The sequence below is a fragment of the Maniola jurtina genome, chromosome 18, assembly GCF_905333055.1.
Source record: "Maniola jurtina chromosome 18, ilManJurt1.1, whole genome shotgun sequence".
Classification (NCBI taxonomy): domain Eukaryota; kingdom Metazoa; phylum Arthropoda; class Insecta; order Lepidoptera; family Nymphalidae; genus Maniola; species Maniola jurtina.
The window spans coordinates 6,886,406-6,907,225 of NC_060046.1; the positions used below are offsets into that span (position 1 = coordinate 6,886,406).

At 34.8% G+C, this 20,820-nt stretch overlaps 1 protein-coding gene across 1 annotated transcript in view; it reads left to right on the plus strand.

The window, feature by feature from the left end:
- The window catches only part of LOC123874586 (gonadotropin-releasing hormone receptor), a 71,954-nt gene that overhangs the window by 4,027 nt on the left and 47,107 nt on the right, over positions 1-20,820 (plus strand). The gene's annotated exons all lie outside the window — the stretch shown is intronic.

Consider the following 20,820-nt stretch of genomic DNA (forward strand, 5'->3'; position numbering starts at 1 on the left):
AGTATGTTATAGCACCTGGCTCGAGACCATGCTTCCTTGTCCAAGTGTATCCTCACAATGTATTTTAGGCTACTTGGACTTTTTCATTTCGGCACTTTTCTAAATGGGCGGAGGTTACGCCTATTGAACTCCTTAAGTTACAACTTCTAGAAACTTAGCCACATTACCTACCCTCCCGCATCACTGCCGTTCTATGTTCGTCAAAAATCGTAGCAGCAGCCTCTCGCTCTCTCTTTCTCTCACGCCTTTAGCAAGGCTTTGTCGATGAAATAGCCGTAAGAGACGCTCTCTTATAGCTGTTGTGTCGCGCTTATTACGCTTGGACTTGGCGGTTCAAGCTCGCATTATGGGCCCCTACCTACCTTTACAGTCATGATTTAAGTAGGTACTAATGTTTGTTCATGGCACTATAAATGTTTAGATACCATATTAGATTAGTCGCTATTCATTCTTGACTGTAAATTGCTTTATAATTTCTTAGTAATAAAAATGCAGATTTCACCGCTACCAATCCATATCTCTTCAACGTGGTCCAAAACTCGGCCAACCGTTACTTGTACTATTAGTTGTCAACATACAACATTAATCAGTCTCTAACCGAATAGTTTAGTAATACATTGTTTTACTTTAATTTAATATTTGATTACATGGCTACGAGTTGCGAAAATTTCGTAATTTAGCTCCAATGTATCGGATGAAAATGTTGAAAGAGGTATTTTCCGCGAATAAATCGCTGAAGAGAAATTTCCGAACGCTATAATTGTCATTGAGTTATGAAAAATGGATCCACGCCCGAATAATTTAAAATATAGGTAAGTAGGTACTAATATTTATAATCTTCATTTCACATAAACCCTGATATACCTAGTACCTATACGACTTAAGACAGTCCCCTGTATATTATGCAAACTGAAGAAAAGCAATTACTTATTTGACGTAGCCACTTACGTACCTGCTTTCGACATTATTGTAGGTAACTTAATATTATCATGCAGTATCGCAAATACATAGTACCTACTACACCCCTAACGATCAATCCTGCACGTCCTGCACCTGGCTACACTATTGCATTATACTAGTTCACTCTTACTATACTCTACCCACAGGATCATCATAATATCTTTTTGAACACATTATATTACTTACTACCTGATGCCCGCAGCTTCGCCCGCGTGGATTGGTCAGATCCCCTGCAGCATCAGGATTGAGGAGTTAGACTCCAAATTTTTTATGAAACAATGTCGCAAAGTTCCTCTATCGATTAAAAAAGAAATGACGCAAATCGGTTCAGAAATCTCGGAGATTTCGGTGTACATAGGTAGAAAAACACAACTCCCTTTTTGAAAGTCGGTTAAAAAAGTAGCCTATGTTACTCCCTGGTCAATTCTCTACTTGTCTGTGAAAACCCCGTCAAAATCGGTCCAGCCGTTCCGAAGATTAGCCTTTTCAAACAGACAGACAGACAGACAGACAGACAGACAGACAGACAGACAGACAAAAATTTTAAAAACGTGTGATTCAGTGTTGGTATCGTTCAAATAACCATATGAGCTTAATATAAGGTAGTTATTTCGAAATTACAGACAGACACTCCAATTTTATTTATTAGTATTAGTATAGATACTAGCTGATGCCCGCGACCTCGTTCGCGTAGATATAGGTTTTTTAAAAATTCCGTAGGAAATTTTTAAGCCTATAAGTTAATCCAGGGTATAATAGTGCAATATAATTAATAGGTTTTTAAAGATCCCGTGGGAACAGTATGATTTTCCGGGATAAAATGCCTATGTCAATTACAGGGACGCAAGCTACCTCTGTACCAAACATACAAATCGGTTAAGCGGATGGGTTTTTAGGAATACCGTGGGAACTCTTTGATTTTCCGGGATAAAAAGTAGCCTATGTCCGTCCCCGAGATATAAGCTAACCCTGTACCAAATTTTGTCAGAATCGGTTAAACTGTTGGGCCGTGAAAAGGTAGCAGACAGACAGATACACATTCGCATTTATAATATTAGTATGGAGTATGGATTTTTGCGTTTTGTAATTTGGCGTAGTATCATTTTAAAACTTTGAGGATCCCTTTTTTTGAGTAGGTAGGTAAACATACAGGTATTATACAATTATCCTACTTTCTTGCACATAACAAGCACATAACATTTTACTCTTAGCGTATACTCTCATACTCTCACAGCTTTCAAGGTAGGTACCTACTTAGTAGTTGCTGGCAACATCATCCTTGTTACATTACCTTGAAATTGTGCTGTTTTCCCGCGAATAATAGCGAACTGTCATACAGCCTTTCAACCCCCATTTCACTCCATTAACTTAGTAATTATGAAAAACTTCTCTTAGCGAAAACTTCACTATACACACTTACCAAAGAAGTATAAAAGCTTAAAGTTCGCGTGATCAGTGTGAATCTCACTAGGTAATAACTAAAACCCATCCATTTAGTTTTAAAAAATCCCGTTGAAAGTTGTGTTTAAAATTATTACTGGGTAAAAGGTGTTGTAGGTAGGTATATCCGTCTCTATAATAAAAGCTATCTCTATGCCTATTTTCATCAAGATCGGTTTAACAACGCCGTAGGTAAACAGACAAGCATATTTTTACGTTTATTATATAAGTATTGACATAAATTTTTCAACATGCATATCTACAAGAGAAAATCTTCAAGAAATGGAAAATGTTGAAACAAATTATAATAAGTAACCACGATTTTACAGTTATTGTCATATGAACGCATTCAAAACTGTCAATTCTAAGCAGAAGACCATGGAGCCATCTCTTACTGAATGAATCAGATTTTTCGGTTTTTGAACTATGTGCCCTATGTGTGAAATTCAGCTAGCTGGTTCTCACGGATCTCCTCAATTCTGATTTGATCACGTAGAGAAACTCTAAGAATAAATCTCTCCATCGCCCGCTGAGTGACTCAGAGCTTGTACGAAAATACAATGTCCTATGAATAAAGTTGCTGACTTGATATTAGAACAAAATTTATTTTGCATTTTTATGAAAAAAAACGGTTTGCTAATATTATGTAAGGAATTAAAATAGCAAAGATAAGTTACAGCGCTGTCACACTAATATTATAAAGGCGAAAGTTTGTGTGTATGTATGTATGTGTGTGTGTGTATATTTGTCACTCTTTCACGCAAAAACTACTGGATCGATTTGGCTGAAATTTGGAATGGAGATATATTATACCCTGGATTAACACTTTTAACTACTTTTTATTCCGGAAAACCAATAAGTTCCCACGGGATATTTAAAAAACCTATATCCACGCGAACGAAGTAGCATAAAGCTTATCCATACTCATAGTATAAATGCGAAAGCGTGTCTGTCTGTCTGCTAACTTTTCACGGCCCAACAAACCAAACCAATTTTAAGGTACAGGATACTTTTATCCCGGAAAATCAAAAAGTTCCTACGGGATTTTTAAAAACCTGAATCGCGGGCGTCATCTATTTAGATATAAATGTGGAATTATTATGGGATAGTCATTGACCCTAATATTATTATTTTGCTATTTATGCCTACTGCTAATCAGATTCAATATCGTTCCAGAATGTAAACAATTAGTGGAACAGCTTTCCCAGTAGAATATATAACTGGTAACTAGGCGTGCCTGATAGTCTCCCTTTAGGTTAAACATTTACATCCATCAATACTATCCATACTAATATTATAAATGTCAAAGTGTGTCTGTCTGTCTGTCTGTCTGTCTATCTGTCTGCTACGTTATCACGGCCCAACCCCTGAACCGATTTTAATGAAATTTGGTACAGACTTGGGATACATTCCGGGGAAGGACATTTTATCCAGGAAAATCAATAAGTTCCTACGGGATTAAAAAAAAATCAAAATCCACGCGGGCGATGATTAATATTTAATAAAATAGGTACTTACATGATGCCCGTGTTATTTCGTCAACGTGGACTTAGGTAACTATCTAAAAATCCAGTGGGAACTTTGTGATTTATTGGGATAATAAGCAAAACCGTGAAATAATTAAGAAAATATAATCATGGTTCAAAACAATGTTTGAAATACGGGTAACATAAAAGTATTTGATAAAAACATTCCATGTTCCAGAAATACCTATTTTTAAATAACGCGTAACCCTTGCTGTGATGTAGCGACAATTTTTTATGAAAATCTTTTTCATTTATTTTTTGTTGAAAATATAATTTTACGCAGATACACAAAATCTTGCTGGCTTTTCCTGTGACTTAAGTTTAATTTAAAATTTCATGTCAACAAAGATATATTTTAAAAATAATAATATGATAATGATTAATAGTGATACACAAATTCCGCTTAGCTGTTAAAATACACAAGTATTTTGTGTAAAACAGATTTCACCATAGATGCTATGAAACGTTCACCACCAGCATTATATTTCAGTATCTAAGTACCTATTCTTTATCAAAAGTTTTTTTTATTATCAACTAGCTGATGCCCGCAGCTTCGCCCGCGTGGATTGGTCAGATCCCCTGCAGCATCAGGATTGAGGAGTTGGACTCCAAATTTTTTATGAAACAATGTCGCAAAGTTCCTCTATCGATTAAAAAAGAAATCACGCAAATCGGTTCAGAAATCTCGGAGATTTTGGTGTACATAGGTAGAAAAACACAACTCCCTTTTTGAAAGTCGGTTAAAAAAGTAGCCTATGTTACTCCCTGATCAATTATCTACTTGTCTGTGATAATCGCGTCAAAATCGGTTCAGCCGTTCCCAAGATTAGCCTTTTCAAACAGACAGACAGACAGACAGACAGACAAAAATTTTAAAAACGTGTGATTCAGTTATAGTATCGTTCAAATAACCATATGACTTTAATATGCGGTAGTTATTTCGAAATTACAGACAGACACTCCAATTTTATTTATTAGTATAGATATAGATTTTTTTTAGACCTTTTGTCCGACACAGACACACCAGCCCCATCGTAGCCTAAATTACAATCGAAACTACTTAATGCAACAGATACAACTGAAGAGATATTACTGCCTATGCAGAATTACAAAAGTTTAATGTTTATTGTTTAATGTTTTTTTTTATGTCTCTTTTACCAGTAACTGCATATTACCAAGATGATAAAGTTTTAAAAATTACCTTTACGAATCTGGTTTTCAAACTTTTAAACCTCTTATTAGGTTTCCTAACAAGAAATATACATGTACCTAAAGTCATTTTTTTAATCCCAGAGACCAAAACGACAGCTAGAACTCTCAAACGTAAAAATAATGATACCAGCTTAGCAAAAATAGTGCTGTCCTCATGGTTCCGGTTTAGATAAAAAAACGTTAATAAAATAATATTTTGTGCATAATGAGTAAAAAAACCTACGAAATGTGTTATTCGAGATAAAAAGTAGTAGGTACTAATCACGTATTATATTTTGAAAGACTTAAAGAATAAAGTAAGTAAGAAAAATACAAAAAACAATTCACCTAAGGAATTTTTCAATGGTAATTATATAAAACTCATAAATTGAGAATCAGCCCATACTTATTTCATTTGAATTGGAATTATTTTCAACACATTTTACTGTCTCATACATATTATTATCGGTATCGGTTGGTACTTATCAGTAAGTACCAACTGCACCACATCACTATCAAAGAGCCGTAAAAAACCATGGACGTATTATAACTATGGACCGATAATAAACTGAAAATGCGTGTCAATTATTTTTGTGTGCGTAAGTCATTTTGTCACTGTGTGCACCATCTAGGGCTGGGACGGCGAATTTGGGTATATCGATACCACATCAAAATTAATTTTCTATGTTACTACGACGGACTACGTGCAATATATACTTATCCATACAAATATTATAAATACGAAAGTGTATCTCAGTCTGTCTGTTAGCTTTTCACGGCCCAGTAGTTTAACCGATTTTGATGAAATTTGGTACAGAGTTAGTTTACACTCTAAGAGTGCGCATAGGCTACTTTTATCCCGAAAAAATCAAAGAGTTCCCATGGGATTCTTAAAAGCCCATCCGTTGTACTGATTTGTATGTACAGAGATAGCTTACGTTCTGGAAATTGACAACTTTTTACTTCAGAAAATTAAAGATTACTCACGGGATTTTTAAAAACCTAAATCCACGCGGACGATTATATATTCAGTAAAAACAAAAGTAAAATGAAACACTTTTCAAATAATTTAAATCAATTTATTACGTATTAGGTATTACTATTAACGTAGACATATTTTATGTACTTGCAATGTTATTTTTTGAGATGGAAAGTTTCTGGCAGCATTGAATATTAATTATTTACAATCTTCTGTAAAATATACATACATAAAATCTACACTCATATGTTTTAATTATGTACCTTTAGCAGCTGATACCTGTAAATTGGCCATTTCTCAGAAAATAAGTAAATACGTTCTGGTGCTTCTGGGATCTTGCTCTATTATAAAATAGAAAGCTCTTTAAACGTCAAGAATTCTAGGTCAACAAAATTATAGAGAGCTAGACATTGAAAACTGACTGAGGAAAATGTTCAAAACCTTCCTTTTGTTTTATTATTAGCCAGCTCTCGAAGTGGTTTTCGTTTTTGTATAACCTGAAATTAAATGAATTTATTTATGTCTTGCTGTTACTAGTTAAAAATGCAAAATTCCTTACGATGATAATAAAATTTAAGAAAACATCAGTAAAACAAGAGAAATTATTTAAACTCACTTGTACCTCAATCCTGAAAAATAATTGTTGGTCCCTTTTTGTTTAACTATTGTCAAATAAAGAAAAGTGTAATATTACTATATATTTATTAGTGGATAGGTACCTACATACAATTTGAAAGTGCTTAGTGCTTACTGGTTGATGGTATATAAGATATCCTTCAAATATAGTTGGTATTGCATCTGATTTCAATTTATTTATTTTTAAACCAGAAATATGTATAATAACAAGACTCTTCGAAATGTTCGGAGCATAGACGAGAATATTCCTTTGGCTCCCAGTTTTTTCGTTTTATGGCCCTGATCCACGCAGTTCTAAATTCAGGACATTTTGGAAATCTACAAAAGTAAGCAAATGTTATTTATACGATAAAAGACAAATTTGATTTTATCGATAAAGTGTGTACACATCACTACAAATGATGCCTAAAATAATTCATAAATTAAAATTAAATTGCGCTGTAAAACGTGATTTTTGTCAGTATTACACGAGATAATTACACTTATAACATGTAAATCTTTGATTTTTAGCGATTTTCGGAATAAAAGTCGCGGTTGGTATCGATGAAATAGTTATTAAAGACTTACCTATGAAAAGGCAATTCAGGAACTTGGACGCCTTCTTTCTCATATCTGGAGGCACAAAACACAGCGTCACACATTTGGTTTTTAGTTTTTATCTTAATTTTAATCCAGACTTTTGTGATTTTTAAAATTTTATAAAAACGCTGCATCAAATCCCAATGTTTTGTCTCCAAATGCTGACAACTACTGTCACCAGTTACACATACAGTGCGTTGTTGCCAGACTTATATGAGCTATCGCTTTCACCCGAACGGAGGTTCCCTGAAATAGACCGAGATAACAATACCTAGTTGACACATGGATGTACAAGAGCGGCAACAACCTATGACTACCTCTATTGTTTATATAATATCTCTATGTAAAAAACAGGGTACACACGAAACGTCATTTTGGTCTCCGGAGTTTTTTTTTCTCTCTCTCGTCTGGCTTTACTGAGATTAGCCAATGTCAAGTTTGTAGTTATTTGTAACAAGTTAGTTAAACTATACAAGTATGGACCCTGTCTGTGCCGGCGCTCGCCGATATACGCACGGCACCCCTTAGAGCGCTTTCCAGTCAGTTTTAACAAAAAAACACTCCGAAAAGGCAGAGCACGCCCGCCAGCTAACACCAACACAGACGAAGTCCGTCTCCGGAATTAATAAGTGGACTTTAGATACTACAATGATACTAAATATGACGGCCGAGAATGAAGATTTCCGAGAGGGTTATGCTGTCAACGTTGTTCTCTAGTTCGTTAACATAGCTTTGTGGCTTTGTTGGCCTAATTACAAAGTTCATGCACCATTTGGAAATTCGGGTTTTATCAAGTCGACATAGATTGAAATGCAGGGTTTTCTGTACGATACTCAATGAAATTGACTTCATACCCACTCGTTACATGTAGAGGACGCTAAATTTTTTTTAAAGATTTTATTTTGGATTTGTGGACAGACGGAAGGATAGATGGGCATGGCGACACTATAACTATTGATTACGGAACCGTAAAAATGAATTTTTGTATATATGTACAATGTACATAATAAGGAATAAGCTGACTACTGACATAACGGCGCAGAACTGTTGGGTCTAAAAACATGAGATTTTGAAGTTATCTTTTTTACTATTGCATGGTGTTTAAAAAATACCATTCAATTAAAACCATGGTGGACCAACTAGTCTTTTCTAAGAGTTTGCTTACCGTTAGAAAAGAATTACAGGTACATACTGAAGTAGATATATTATGACGTAAAACAAAAACATTCAAATCCCTTCGCAATGCTAAAATACCCGTGTACCTATATGAAAAGTTTAACGTAACATATTAATTCAAACAAAAATGAATTATACAATATGTTTCAAGAGCCCGAAACGTTTTTCCGACGAAAATGTAAATAGCAGATGGAAAGGAGTCGGAGCCAGGCTTCTCTGTTACTTGTAATTAAGCCACACAGCTGGTACCACTATTACGTATACTAAAATTCACCGTGTTTTTTTTTGAAGCTATACGTTACAGTACATTGATATTACAATACAGTGACTCAACTTCACTTTTTCCTAGAGAATTCTCATAAAATGTTCTTAAGAACTTGCAATAAAATATTTTTAATAATTTATAATAAATTCAATCTGTACAAAATATTACAAGCCCTAATGACTAAACTGATTTGGCTGAAATTGGGAATATAGACACCTTATCGCTTGAATAATTAATTACACATAGGCGGATCTCGCAAAATTAATGAGTTCCCACGGAATTTTTATAAACTTAAACCCACGCAGACGAAGTCACGGGCATCATCTAGTTATATTTTAAAACCCAAACAGCCTTACAGCCCTACAACCCGTTCCCACTAATCGGTTGACAGGCCCGCTGGGCGATTCTTATGAACACTCGATTCTTATGAATTTGAATAACTCGTATATCGTTAAAATATTTGAATAAGTACATAATTTAATTGGGATTCCGTTGACATTATATGTAAAAAACCTTCTCTTTGACAAATTTTTGTCGCTACATGCCTTAGGAAATGTGCAGAAAGACTCGTTAGAGATGAATGTCTCAAAAGTTTCTTTTTAGAAGTTGGAAAAAACATAGACATTAATTGTCCTTTATTCCTTTATTTGAGTGGAAAATTATTCGTATAGAAACATAAATTACTCAGTATTGGCAGTTACTTATAAGATATTACACAATTTTGAAATGAATACCTAAATAACTCGCAACGGCTAGCCGACAGTGGACTGTCTATTTTATTTAAAAATAAATAAGAAAGGCAGTTGATGGAATAACTTTTTAACCCCCGACCCAAAAAGAGGGGTGTTATAAGTTTGACGTGTGTATCTGTGTATCTGTGTATCTGTGTATCTGTCTGTGGCATCGTAGCGCCTAAACGAATGAACCGATTTTAATTTACTTTTTTTTGTTTGAAAGGTGGCTTGATCGAGAGTGTTCTTAGCTATAATCCAAAAAAATTGGTTCAGCCGTTTAAAAGTTATCAGCTATTTTCTAGTTTTCTTGTAGAAAAGAAGGTTAGATAACCCTTAGGTTCATAATATTCAAGTGTCAATTGACAAATGTCAAGCTGTCAAGATGGACGTTGCCTAGATATACATAATTATTTATTTGAAAATGATTTGTCGGGGGTGTTGAAAATTTTTAATTTACACTTGTTCTTGTTAGTACATAACATAATATGCAATAATGAATTGCAACAACATGGCTTAATTAATACCTACTGACGACCTCCGAAACAGTGATGAGCATATTAGTATTTTAATTGCAATATAATATAATCAAGAAAAACGAAAGAGTTCTATTACTACATTTACGTCAAAATTAATGTAACCGTAAACAGATAGCAAAAACTTAAAATTTTCATGTAAAAATAATTTATAAAAAGTTGAACTTAACTACAAAATAAAATCGCAGCTGCAAGAAGGTTCACGCTCATTTCGCAAAAGATTATGTCCGTTGTGACTAATTAATTAAAGTTGACAGGATGACAAATTACCTACTCCCGTTGAGTAAAATAATTACAAAAAATGTTAAAAACAAACTTTAGTATAAATTATTGTATTTTCGGTCTACTACCTTTAGAGCGAGTACCTACGCATTCATCCGATTCGAGCCCGTGAAAATGATATCTCTCCGTCATCCGTGACAATATCTCGGATGTGCCTCGGATTTAAATCGGACGTATGACGTATGATGTCAAAGATGACAACTGAATAACGCGAGTTTGGATCAGAGACTTGATTAGTGCGTAAGCAATATCCGAGTGCGGTCCGAGTTTTTTATATCCGTATTTTCACGGACTCGGATCGGTAGTGCGTAATTGCTCTAGAAGTCTGATTTTTAATTCCGTGCAATTCTGACATTCCTTTTTGTTATCAGAGATAAAGTATTTCCCACAAATGAAGGTAACAAATTCAAATAAAATAGGCTATGAATTCTAAGGATGAAAATAGAGGCGCAAGTTTGTAATTAAATCATTAAATAATATATTTCAATTTCAAGTGGCCTACTTTATGAAAATATGTTAATGTCGAAACAATGTGGGAGAATGATTTTTTCTCATCATAGGCCAAACCAAGGTAGGATGGATGTAGCAAACCTTTTAAGGATTTCCGCTTTTAAATAAATTTCTAATATTAGATAGGAACGGCTTACGGCTTTTTATGTTAACAAGGATTTTGGGTAATTTGGGGTAAAACCGATGGTACTTAACCCTGTTTTTAACCCCCGACCCAAAAAGAGGGGTGTTATAAGTTTGACGTGTGTATCTGTGTATCTGTCTGTGGCATCGTAGCTCCTAAACTAATGAACCGATTTTAATTTAGTTTTTTTTTTTGTTTGAAAGGTGGCTTGATCGAAAGTGTTCTTAGCTATAATCCAAGAAAATCGGTTCAGCCGTTTGAGAGTTATCAGCTCTTTTCTAGTTACTGTAACCTTCACCTGTCGGGGGTGCTATAAATTTTTAATTTACACTTGTTCATACAAATTACCCAACCAATGTAAAATGACAACTGTTAGAATTTCACCGATTAATTAAAGTTAAAAACCAGACCGTTAAATTGTAAGAAATTAGGTCGACTGACAATCTACCGTTTAGTTATAATATCACGAGTGAGATTGTAATATCACGGCTTTGACAATATACTTGCGACATAATACATGGATATGGATTGATACAAAACTTCTCCAAAAATAGCGTTTACTATTTGGAAATCACCGTCTATTCCGTTCGTTTATATTGAAATAGCTCTTCGTTTACAACATGAAAATTGGATCTGCATAATATTTGCAGATTTTTATTTTGCTTTTTTTGCACATAAACCAATATCCATATTATTTTCTATTGTTCGACTTCACTGTATTACGGAAGATACAGATTTTAGCATTTAACGATTTGAAAAATGATACAAGAAAACGGATTTTCTGTACTATCTACTCCTATTTCAGTAATAACGCTAATATTTAGTTGTACATTTCGTGATAAAAATAATAACATCAAACATTTGGTACATTCTAGCATCAACTGTAGGTTGTACCTACAACTAGGTACTCATTTTTGGCTAAAGTTAAGCAATTTTAGCCAATCAAAATAATTGCCGTGAGCTTAAGACATAAATTAGAAGTTTTCCATTAGATTACTCTTCAAGAATAAGTATGAACTAATATGTTCTAATATTATAAATGAGAAGTGTGTCTGTCTGTCTGGTAGTTTTTCACGGTCCATTCGTTTCACTAATCTTAACAAAATTTGGTTGTCACTGCTTGCATATTGGGGAAGGACATAGGCTACTTATTAGGTACTTCCGTGACTTAAAAGGAAAAAGGAATCAATATAGGATCACTTTGTTGTCTGTCTGTCCGTCCATCCGTCCGTCCGACCGCCTGTCCGCCTGTCCGCCCGTCCATCTGTCTGTCCGTCCGCCAAGAAAACCTTTAGGGTACTTCCCGTTGACTTAGAAACATGAAAGGCAGGAAGGTAGGCCTTACAGGAAAATTAAAAACCATGAATTAGTGGTTACGTCACAAAAAATAAATAAAATGTGTTCACGAAAAATTGAATTTACCACATTAACTTGCAGTGTTCTGCATAAAAGTGTTAGGTAGGCACGCATATACTTGTACGATGGTATGGAACCCTTCGTCTGCAAGTCCGTCTCGCACTTGGCCAGTTTTTACGCCGGAAAATAGAAGAATTCACACCGGATTTTGCGGGCATCATCTATTTGGGACAGAGATAGTTTGCATCCTTGAGATGGATTTAGGCTACTTTTTATCCCGGAAATCTAACTTCCCACGGCATTTGAAAAATTGAAATTAACGCGGACGACGCCGTGGGCATAAGCTAGTTAAAATACAAATTAAAGTTGAAATATTTGATGACGAATATTAAACCGTTTCTGGTTCGATCTCATAATACCTAATAACATCATTAATGACACAAAGTTTATATTATGAAATACCGAGTAGGTATATTAACAACTGAAATATATGAACAAATCTCCTTTTCCGCAAACGGGGTAAGTATTACTTTGTACCTTTGGCATTCGCCTCTCAAAGGAAGATAATAAACCCTTTGCAAATAAATGCTATGCCTCGACACCTCGACAGTTCTGTGCTAAATTACTCAATGTCTGCGTTCGGAAATTCAATTTGAGGTCACATCTTCGCCGCAACAAGCACATCATTGAACTGCGCAAATAGCTTATCTCATTTTAGCTCTGGTAATAGTGCAGTAGTAATGATACAAAAACTGGGCAAGTGTGTGTGTGGGCAAGAGTGAGGTATTTTTCCGACATTTTGCACCATAAATCAAAAACTATTATTCATAAAAATAAATAAAAATCTGTTTTAGAATGTACAGGTAAAGTCCTTTCATATGATACCCCACTTGGTATAGTTAACTGGCTTTGAAAATTGAAACGCATTTTTTTTATAATGATGTAACTACAAAGTCACGGTTTTCGGATTTATTCTTTTACTTGTGTTATAAGACCTACCTACCTGCCAAATTTCATGATTATAGGTCAACGGGAAGTACCCTATAGGTTTCTTGACAGACGGACACAGGCACAGACAGACATACAGACAGACAGACAACAAAATGATCCTATAAAGGTACCGTTTTTCCTTTTGAGGTGCTTAACCCTAAAACATAATGTATATTGGATCAATTTCGTGAGTGCACTCGCCATATTTTGTTCTATGTGTCAACTGTTATGTCAAAAGTAGAAGTTTACCCATGGGGCGCCAGCCAGGTAACCTCCCAGTGTGCCTGGATGCTGCTGGTCCCTTTTGGATGCGTCCGAGGGGAAGAGCAGTGTTCGGGCCGGTGCGCCCCGGTAACATGGCTAATAATTTCTCTTCGGAGATATTGTTGGCTATGGGTAATGACCTGGCAGGGGGGGAGGTTTCTCCGCGTGTCCCTCTGACTAGCAGAGGGCACAGTGGACGAAGCGTAGGACGGGACACGGGCGACGTGCGCGTCCCAGGGTCGGGGGACGCACTTCGTTGGTGCGTCCCGGAGGTGCGGTGGTGGGGACCGAGCAGGTCCCCAGTGGAGGGTCTGCCTCGGCAGACGTCGCTGGCTGGGTTGCGGTTGTTTGCTTCGGCCGTTCCCGTGACCCAGTCGCCAGGCGACGCGCAGTAGCGCCGCTGGGGTTTAGTGGGTATTCCGGTCGCTTCTCGGCCGGCGAGTCCCACATACCCTCCCTCCGGGGGTGATGCGTAAATGCATTCCCCAGCGTCAACAAAAAAAAAAAAAAGAAGTTTACCCATCGTGTAAATAAATGTGACTTAATTAAAATAAATCTTCCCAACCAGTCACACCCAGAGTAAGAGTGTGACTAGTTGGAAATTACAATAGATAAAATAGTTGCAACAAGTAACAGTGTGACTCTTTAAGAAAACATTTTCGATGGATTCCCAACGAGTCACTGTTATAAGATTTGGTGTGACTTGTTGGGAACTGGACTAAAATCGTAATCTTGACATGACGGTTAACACACAAAGCAAATATGGCGAGTGCGATCTCAAAATGTAGGTATGCACTATAGTCATGCTTTGGCAGTAGCTGATTTCTTAGGCTAAAATTGAAAATCAGAAAATATTTTAATGCTTCACACATCGTACGTGTGAAAAGTAATAAATCCTAATAATATTATAATTTGACAGTCTAAATATTTGCTATCCTATCACGCCACGTTGACTGAACCGATTAAGCTGAACTTTGGAATGGAAAACGCTTTTATCTTTTTTTTATATTTTATTTCGAAAAATTTAATAAGTATTAAAAAAACCGTTATTTGCGATTTTTAGTGATTAATAGTAAAACCTATAGATATATTAGCTTTCACTTGCGAATAAGGTACCTATCATCAAAATAAAGGTCAGGCTCTACATGAAATTATTTTTAGATTGCCTGTTAAAATAATTAATAGTTATATTTTCAGAAACTGATAGATATATTGAAGAAAGTCGCAAAATAACAAGAGAACATAGCGGTAATTACCTCGATAGACGGAATAATAATACAGGTAGGTATTATTAGGTATAATTTGTAAACAAGATACGATGATTAGATACGGTTATTATGTCCAAGTGTTTACACCAACGCCGTTCCAAACGTGTAATTATTCAAATTTTTGATAATTTACATAAGAAAAAGATGGTTAAGAAAAAATCTTGATTATACATAAATAGTTTGCAACGTGTTAGTTACTTAATTAAAATAATCGTACATACAAACAATTTAAAAGATATGAAAAAAAGAAGAGAGGACTACAACATGAGTAACATCATTTTACGTGTATTTTTTGCAATAAATAAAGGAATAAATAATACGACATTTGGGTCACATTCGCGCTACCTCTTTTACTCTTGTGCGTTTTGCATCTTCTGTCTTACGCATCACCGAACACGAATTAGATAAGCCATTATATGTATAGTATAATATTATGTCATTGCATCCAATATAAGTAATATAGACGATTACCATTGAAGATCATCCCTAGTTATGATGACTGTACATAGATAAGTATTATACTATGTTTAAAACCGTTATCAAAAAGTTTAAAATCCCAAACAAAACACTTAAATAGGTACCCGGGCTTATTATTGAATTATTGAACTTTCAAAATAGTTAATTTTGATGTATTCATAAAAAATATTTTATATTTTCTACACGTATAACTTATACATATTGCGCTTTTCACACGTTCTGAGTTCACCATATTTTTCTTCATACACGCGTTCAATTTTCTTGCTCTTCGTGACATAAGAGAAATGCGAGTATCTTCACTTTGCATATAAAACGTAAAATTTTGAGCCAATAAAAATAGTATATGTATATTTACAGTGACTAGAAAGTAACAGGGATATATTATCATAATATTATAGTAAGTATAATATAAAATAATTGGTAGCTGTACCTAACTACCAAAGTCGAAGTGACGATATATTATATTATTATACTGGGACGAATATAATATTATATTCGTCCCAGTTGGGTCGTGGTCACATTTTGTCGAGATTGTGTTGTTGCGAGATGTCAATTTTAAGCCGTCACGGGCAGAATCTATCTCACCGCCTTTGTTCTTTTTAACCGGCTTCAAAAAATGGAGGAGGTTCCCTATTCGACGGTATGTTTTTTTTTTGTATGTTTGTTACGCGATTATTCCGCCAATTATTAACCGATTTTGATAATTTCATTTTTTGTTTGGTCACTTCAGAGATGGTTCCATTTTTTGGTTGAAATTTGATGAATATCCTTGGAGATAGAAAACTCGTCAATTGATAAGAGTAAATTGCTCGAGATCGGTGAAATAAACGGATATTAAGGATTCCGTACATACAAGAAAAAACACTTTTTGTTCTTACACACTATTAGCCCATTAGTCCATGACAGGCATCGTGGGACTTAAAATGAGTTAATAAAAGACAGCGTTATGACGTGGATATAGTAGGTATTTTATCGTAACACTTTTTTTAGGGTTCCGTACCTCAAAAGGAAAAACGGAACCCTTATAGGATCACTTTATTGTCAGTCTGTCTGTCTGTCCGTCCGTCGTGTCTGTTAAGAAACCTATAGGGTACTTCCCGTTGACCTAGAATCATGAAATTTGGCAGAAAGGTAGGTATTATAGCACAAGTACAGGAATAAATCTGAAAACCGCGAATTCGTGGTTACATCATTAAAAAAAATTAAAATATTTTTCAATTTTCAAAGTAAGATAACTATACCAAGTGGGGTATCATATGAAAGGGCTTTACCTGTACATTCTAAAAAAGATTTTTATTTATTTTTATGTATAACAGTTTTGGATTTATCGTGCAAAATGTTAGAAAAAATACCCGAGCACGGAACCCTCAGTGCGCGAGTCTGAGGCGGTATGATGGTCTCCATGATGGATTTTGCTAACGAAGAAACAAGGTTACTATGGGACTAGCTCGTTAATATTAATTATAATTAGTTTGGATTGACGAATAAATGAAATATGCTTTATTGACCCCCAAAATAAAAACAAAGTAGGTACAAAAAACAGCAAACATAAATAAAAGTACGTTAGTGATGTTGAGATGAAAGTAATAACTTACTGATACAAGTTAGTAATAATACATTTATGATTGACACTTACTTCGTCGAAGAATTACTAGGTAGTTAATCTTTCTCTCTCTCTCATAAGAAACTGAAATTATTTGCTCTTTTGTGGAGGAAACCGAGACAGAGACTTGTTTGAATCCATACCCATACTAATATAATTGTTGTCTATTTGTGCCCGCTGACTAAACTCATTTCTTCAAAACTTGGTAAAGAAACAGCTTGCATCCTCGGGAAGGATAAAAGGCACTTTTTATCCCGAAAATCATAGAGTTCCACTATATTTTAAAATCATGAATTCGCGGACCTTACATTATCAGTTAATATTATAATAACCAAGTCAAGTGCGTCGTTCAAAGTTCAATTGTGTTGCTAATAAAATGGTTATATTGCCAAGTTGGGTTTACGAACTCCTAATGATACCTACTCTTTAGATATTTTTAAACGGAAACAGGTACTTATTTACTACTAGCTGATGCCCGCAGTTTCGCCCGCGTGGATTGGTCAGATCCCCTGCAGCATCAGGATTGAGGAGTTGGACTCCAAATTTTTTATGAAACAATGTCGCAAAGTTCCTCTATCGATTAAAAAAGAAATGACGCAAATCGGTTCAGAAATCTCGGAGATTTCGGTGTACATAGGTAGAAAAACATAACTCCCTTTTTAAAAGTCGGTTAAAAAAGTAGCCTATTTTACGCCCTGGTCAATCCTCTACTTGCCTGTGAAAGTCCCGTCAAAATCGGTTCAGCCGTTCCAAAGATTAGCCTTTTCAAACAGACAGACAGACAGACAGACAGACAGACAGACAGACAGACAGACAGACAGACAAAAATTTTAAAAACGTATGATTCAGTTATGGTATCGTTCAAATAACCATATGAGCTTAATATGAGGTAGTTATTTCGAAATTACAGACAGACACTCCAATTTTATTTATTAGTATAGATTTACCTACTGAAACTACTATGCTTAGAATAGTTTATAATCCAAACAGTGGCTAAATAATTTGGATGATTATTATCTATTTATTCTTCAAGGATAATAAATAAATCATTAAACATTTGTCTGTATGCTAGCGGATCATATTCAACTTTGGAGTTATTCGTCAATTTCCGTGAAAACTGATTTAATTAATGGTATTAATAATATTATAAATTATAAAAGTATTAATAAACCATTATTAATACTTCATAGTATTATTGACTTTGGCGACGCAAAAATTCACGAAATGTGTGATTTTGCGTCGTCAAAGTCAATAATACTATGAAGTATTAATAATGGTTTATTAATACTTTTATATTATAAATTATAAAAGTATTAATAAACCATTATTAATACTTCATAGTATTATTGACTTTGACGACGCAAAAATTCACGAAATGTGTGATTGACTGTGTTTGGGCTGCGATTGATTTATCCGCCCAATTGATTTAATCCAATTTTGTCATTGAGCCCGGATACAAACTCACCTTGGTATAATCTGAATATATCTGGATTTAACATCCGCAAAGTGATTCGATCTTTATTTGGCAATGGTTATCATGCATTAGATCACATACGAATAGGTACGAAGTACGTACAACAGAGACAATAAATAAAACAGTTACCTTGAATATCTAATCTCATGCATTCAACAAAACATCTTTTTTGCTCCATTACCGTTTTGTATGTTTTTATATTTGGGGAATTAGTGGAACAGAGTTTAATTTAATGACATAAGTAACTAATCATCTTCATTGTTTTGTTTTATTCAACTAACTGTTTTGTGAGTCTTAATTCGCGTAGAATTTCGGTTTTGAATTAATGAAGTTAGTCCTCTGTTAATAAAACCGGCTTCGGAATGCAAAATGATAACTCCGTGCCCCCCCTTTTTTTCTCGTTAGGAAATTCCGTCAGGGATATCACCAGCCACGGGGGAGCACAGTGGTTAAGTCGGACTACTACCGACTAAAACCTCATGAAGTGCCATCCCACCGCTGATGACGGAGCACAAAGGACCGACAACACCTCGTTACTCCGCCAGTGGATGTCCGCCTCAGCAGACCCACCACTAGGACACTACACACCCACGGACGGACCACAATATATCTCCATGCCCTAAGTTAAGTTCAGTGGTTGAGTTGTAGATACTCGAAAGTATTATTTTAAAGTTTTATCAACGTAAAATTTTAACGGGACTTATTATAGCGCGGTACCCACTAGGACTTGAGACATAAATAAATACTTACATTTTAATGAGGAAAGTGCAATGAGTAGTTCGAGTGACCGACATAGTTCATGAAGTTGCAAATGTGAGAAATGTCAATGAGCAGGGCACTATTCTAAGAACCAATAGACAGTCCGAACAATGTTCAAGTATTTAACGAAGTTAGTAAGTAGGTACGCTCCACACAAGTGGCACAAGACCGTGGTCTGTAAAATCATTGTCCTGTAAATGTCAAACAAAGGACTGTATTTAGGTAACTATATCAATCGAAAGGACGATGATATTTTAATGATATCCACACTAAAAATATAAATATGCGAAAGAATATTGTCTGGTCTGTGCGGCTGCAAGATTGTCTTAACCGATTTAGACGTAATTCCGTACAGAGATAGCTTGCATCCCGGGGATGGGCATAGGCTACTTTTGGATGGCACAGGATTTCAAAAAACCTAAGACAAAGTTACAAGCATGAAGCATGATCTACTTGGTACAGAATAAGGCATCCTGGAGAAAGAAATGTTATATCACTTTCACTTTTTATATCGGAAGATCAAACAATTCCCAAGACATTTTTAATTTTTCCATTTAACCGATTTTGACGAAATTTCACATTAGGATAGCTTACATCCTGGGGAGGAACATGATAGATACTTTTTGTCCCGAAAAATCAAAGAGTCCCATGTGATTTTCGAAAAACTTAAATCCAAGCGGGCAAAGCCGCCGGTATCATCTAGTTTTAAATAAGTTTTCAGTAAGTTAAGTCAACCGTAACCGGCGACTTGCAGTGTAAATTGCCTGGTGCAAAGTTTGCGAGAAGTCGGAAAGTTTTTAAATTATATAAATCGTAAATTAGATTCAAAATGGAAATACTACAGTGAAAAATAATCTTTAGTTTTGAAATGGGAAGTATTGAGCGCTTTTGCGTGTCAAACTTCTTGATTCTTTCTTTCTTTTCTAGTAATATGACTTGTGATGTGATATTATTATTTTATGGTTTTTATGAAAACACGACATTTATTGCCTAAGCAATGTTTAACATATTTTAAGATATCAATGGAAAATATAAAATAACGGCATTTTTTTTTAAATTATTAATTAGTCATATCCTGTACTGAAATTTTTTTAGCAACCCATATGCAATATATTTATTGACATGTTAAATTGAATATAAAATATGTTTCGTCTACTAACCAGCTCGGTGAAGGTCGTCGTATAGCGAGATCTTAGAGACTTAGACCATATACCATTAATTACAGCACACAATTTAATTAACAAAAGATAATGTAGAATACCCATTCAGAACTACTCTTGTATTAAAAGAGAGGTGGTATTCATAGATATAAAAAGTGAATTATGTTAGATACATGTTTAGAATCTACGCTATATTTTGGTTGTAAGTGCTTAAATCTCAATAGAGATCACTAAATATTGTACAGGATAAGTTTTTTTTTTCAATATTTTGCCATTGCGAATTTTTAAAATAGGTATGTGAGTTCATTGTTTGTGTTAAGTTTTATATAAAAATTTAAAAGAAAATTTTTAGTAGGTAGGTACATAAGAAGTATGATAAAGTATTTACATTATTTATTCAACTCGACTTTGCAAGCTGAATAAATAGTTTTCAGAACCATTCAGTATATCTAAATCATTGTGAAATATTTCTTTTGTTTCCACGGTCATACTCACCCTTATGTCAACATTGACGATTACTAAATAAAATAATGA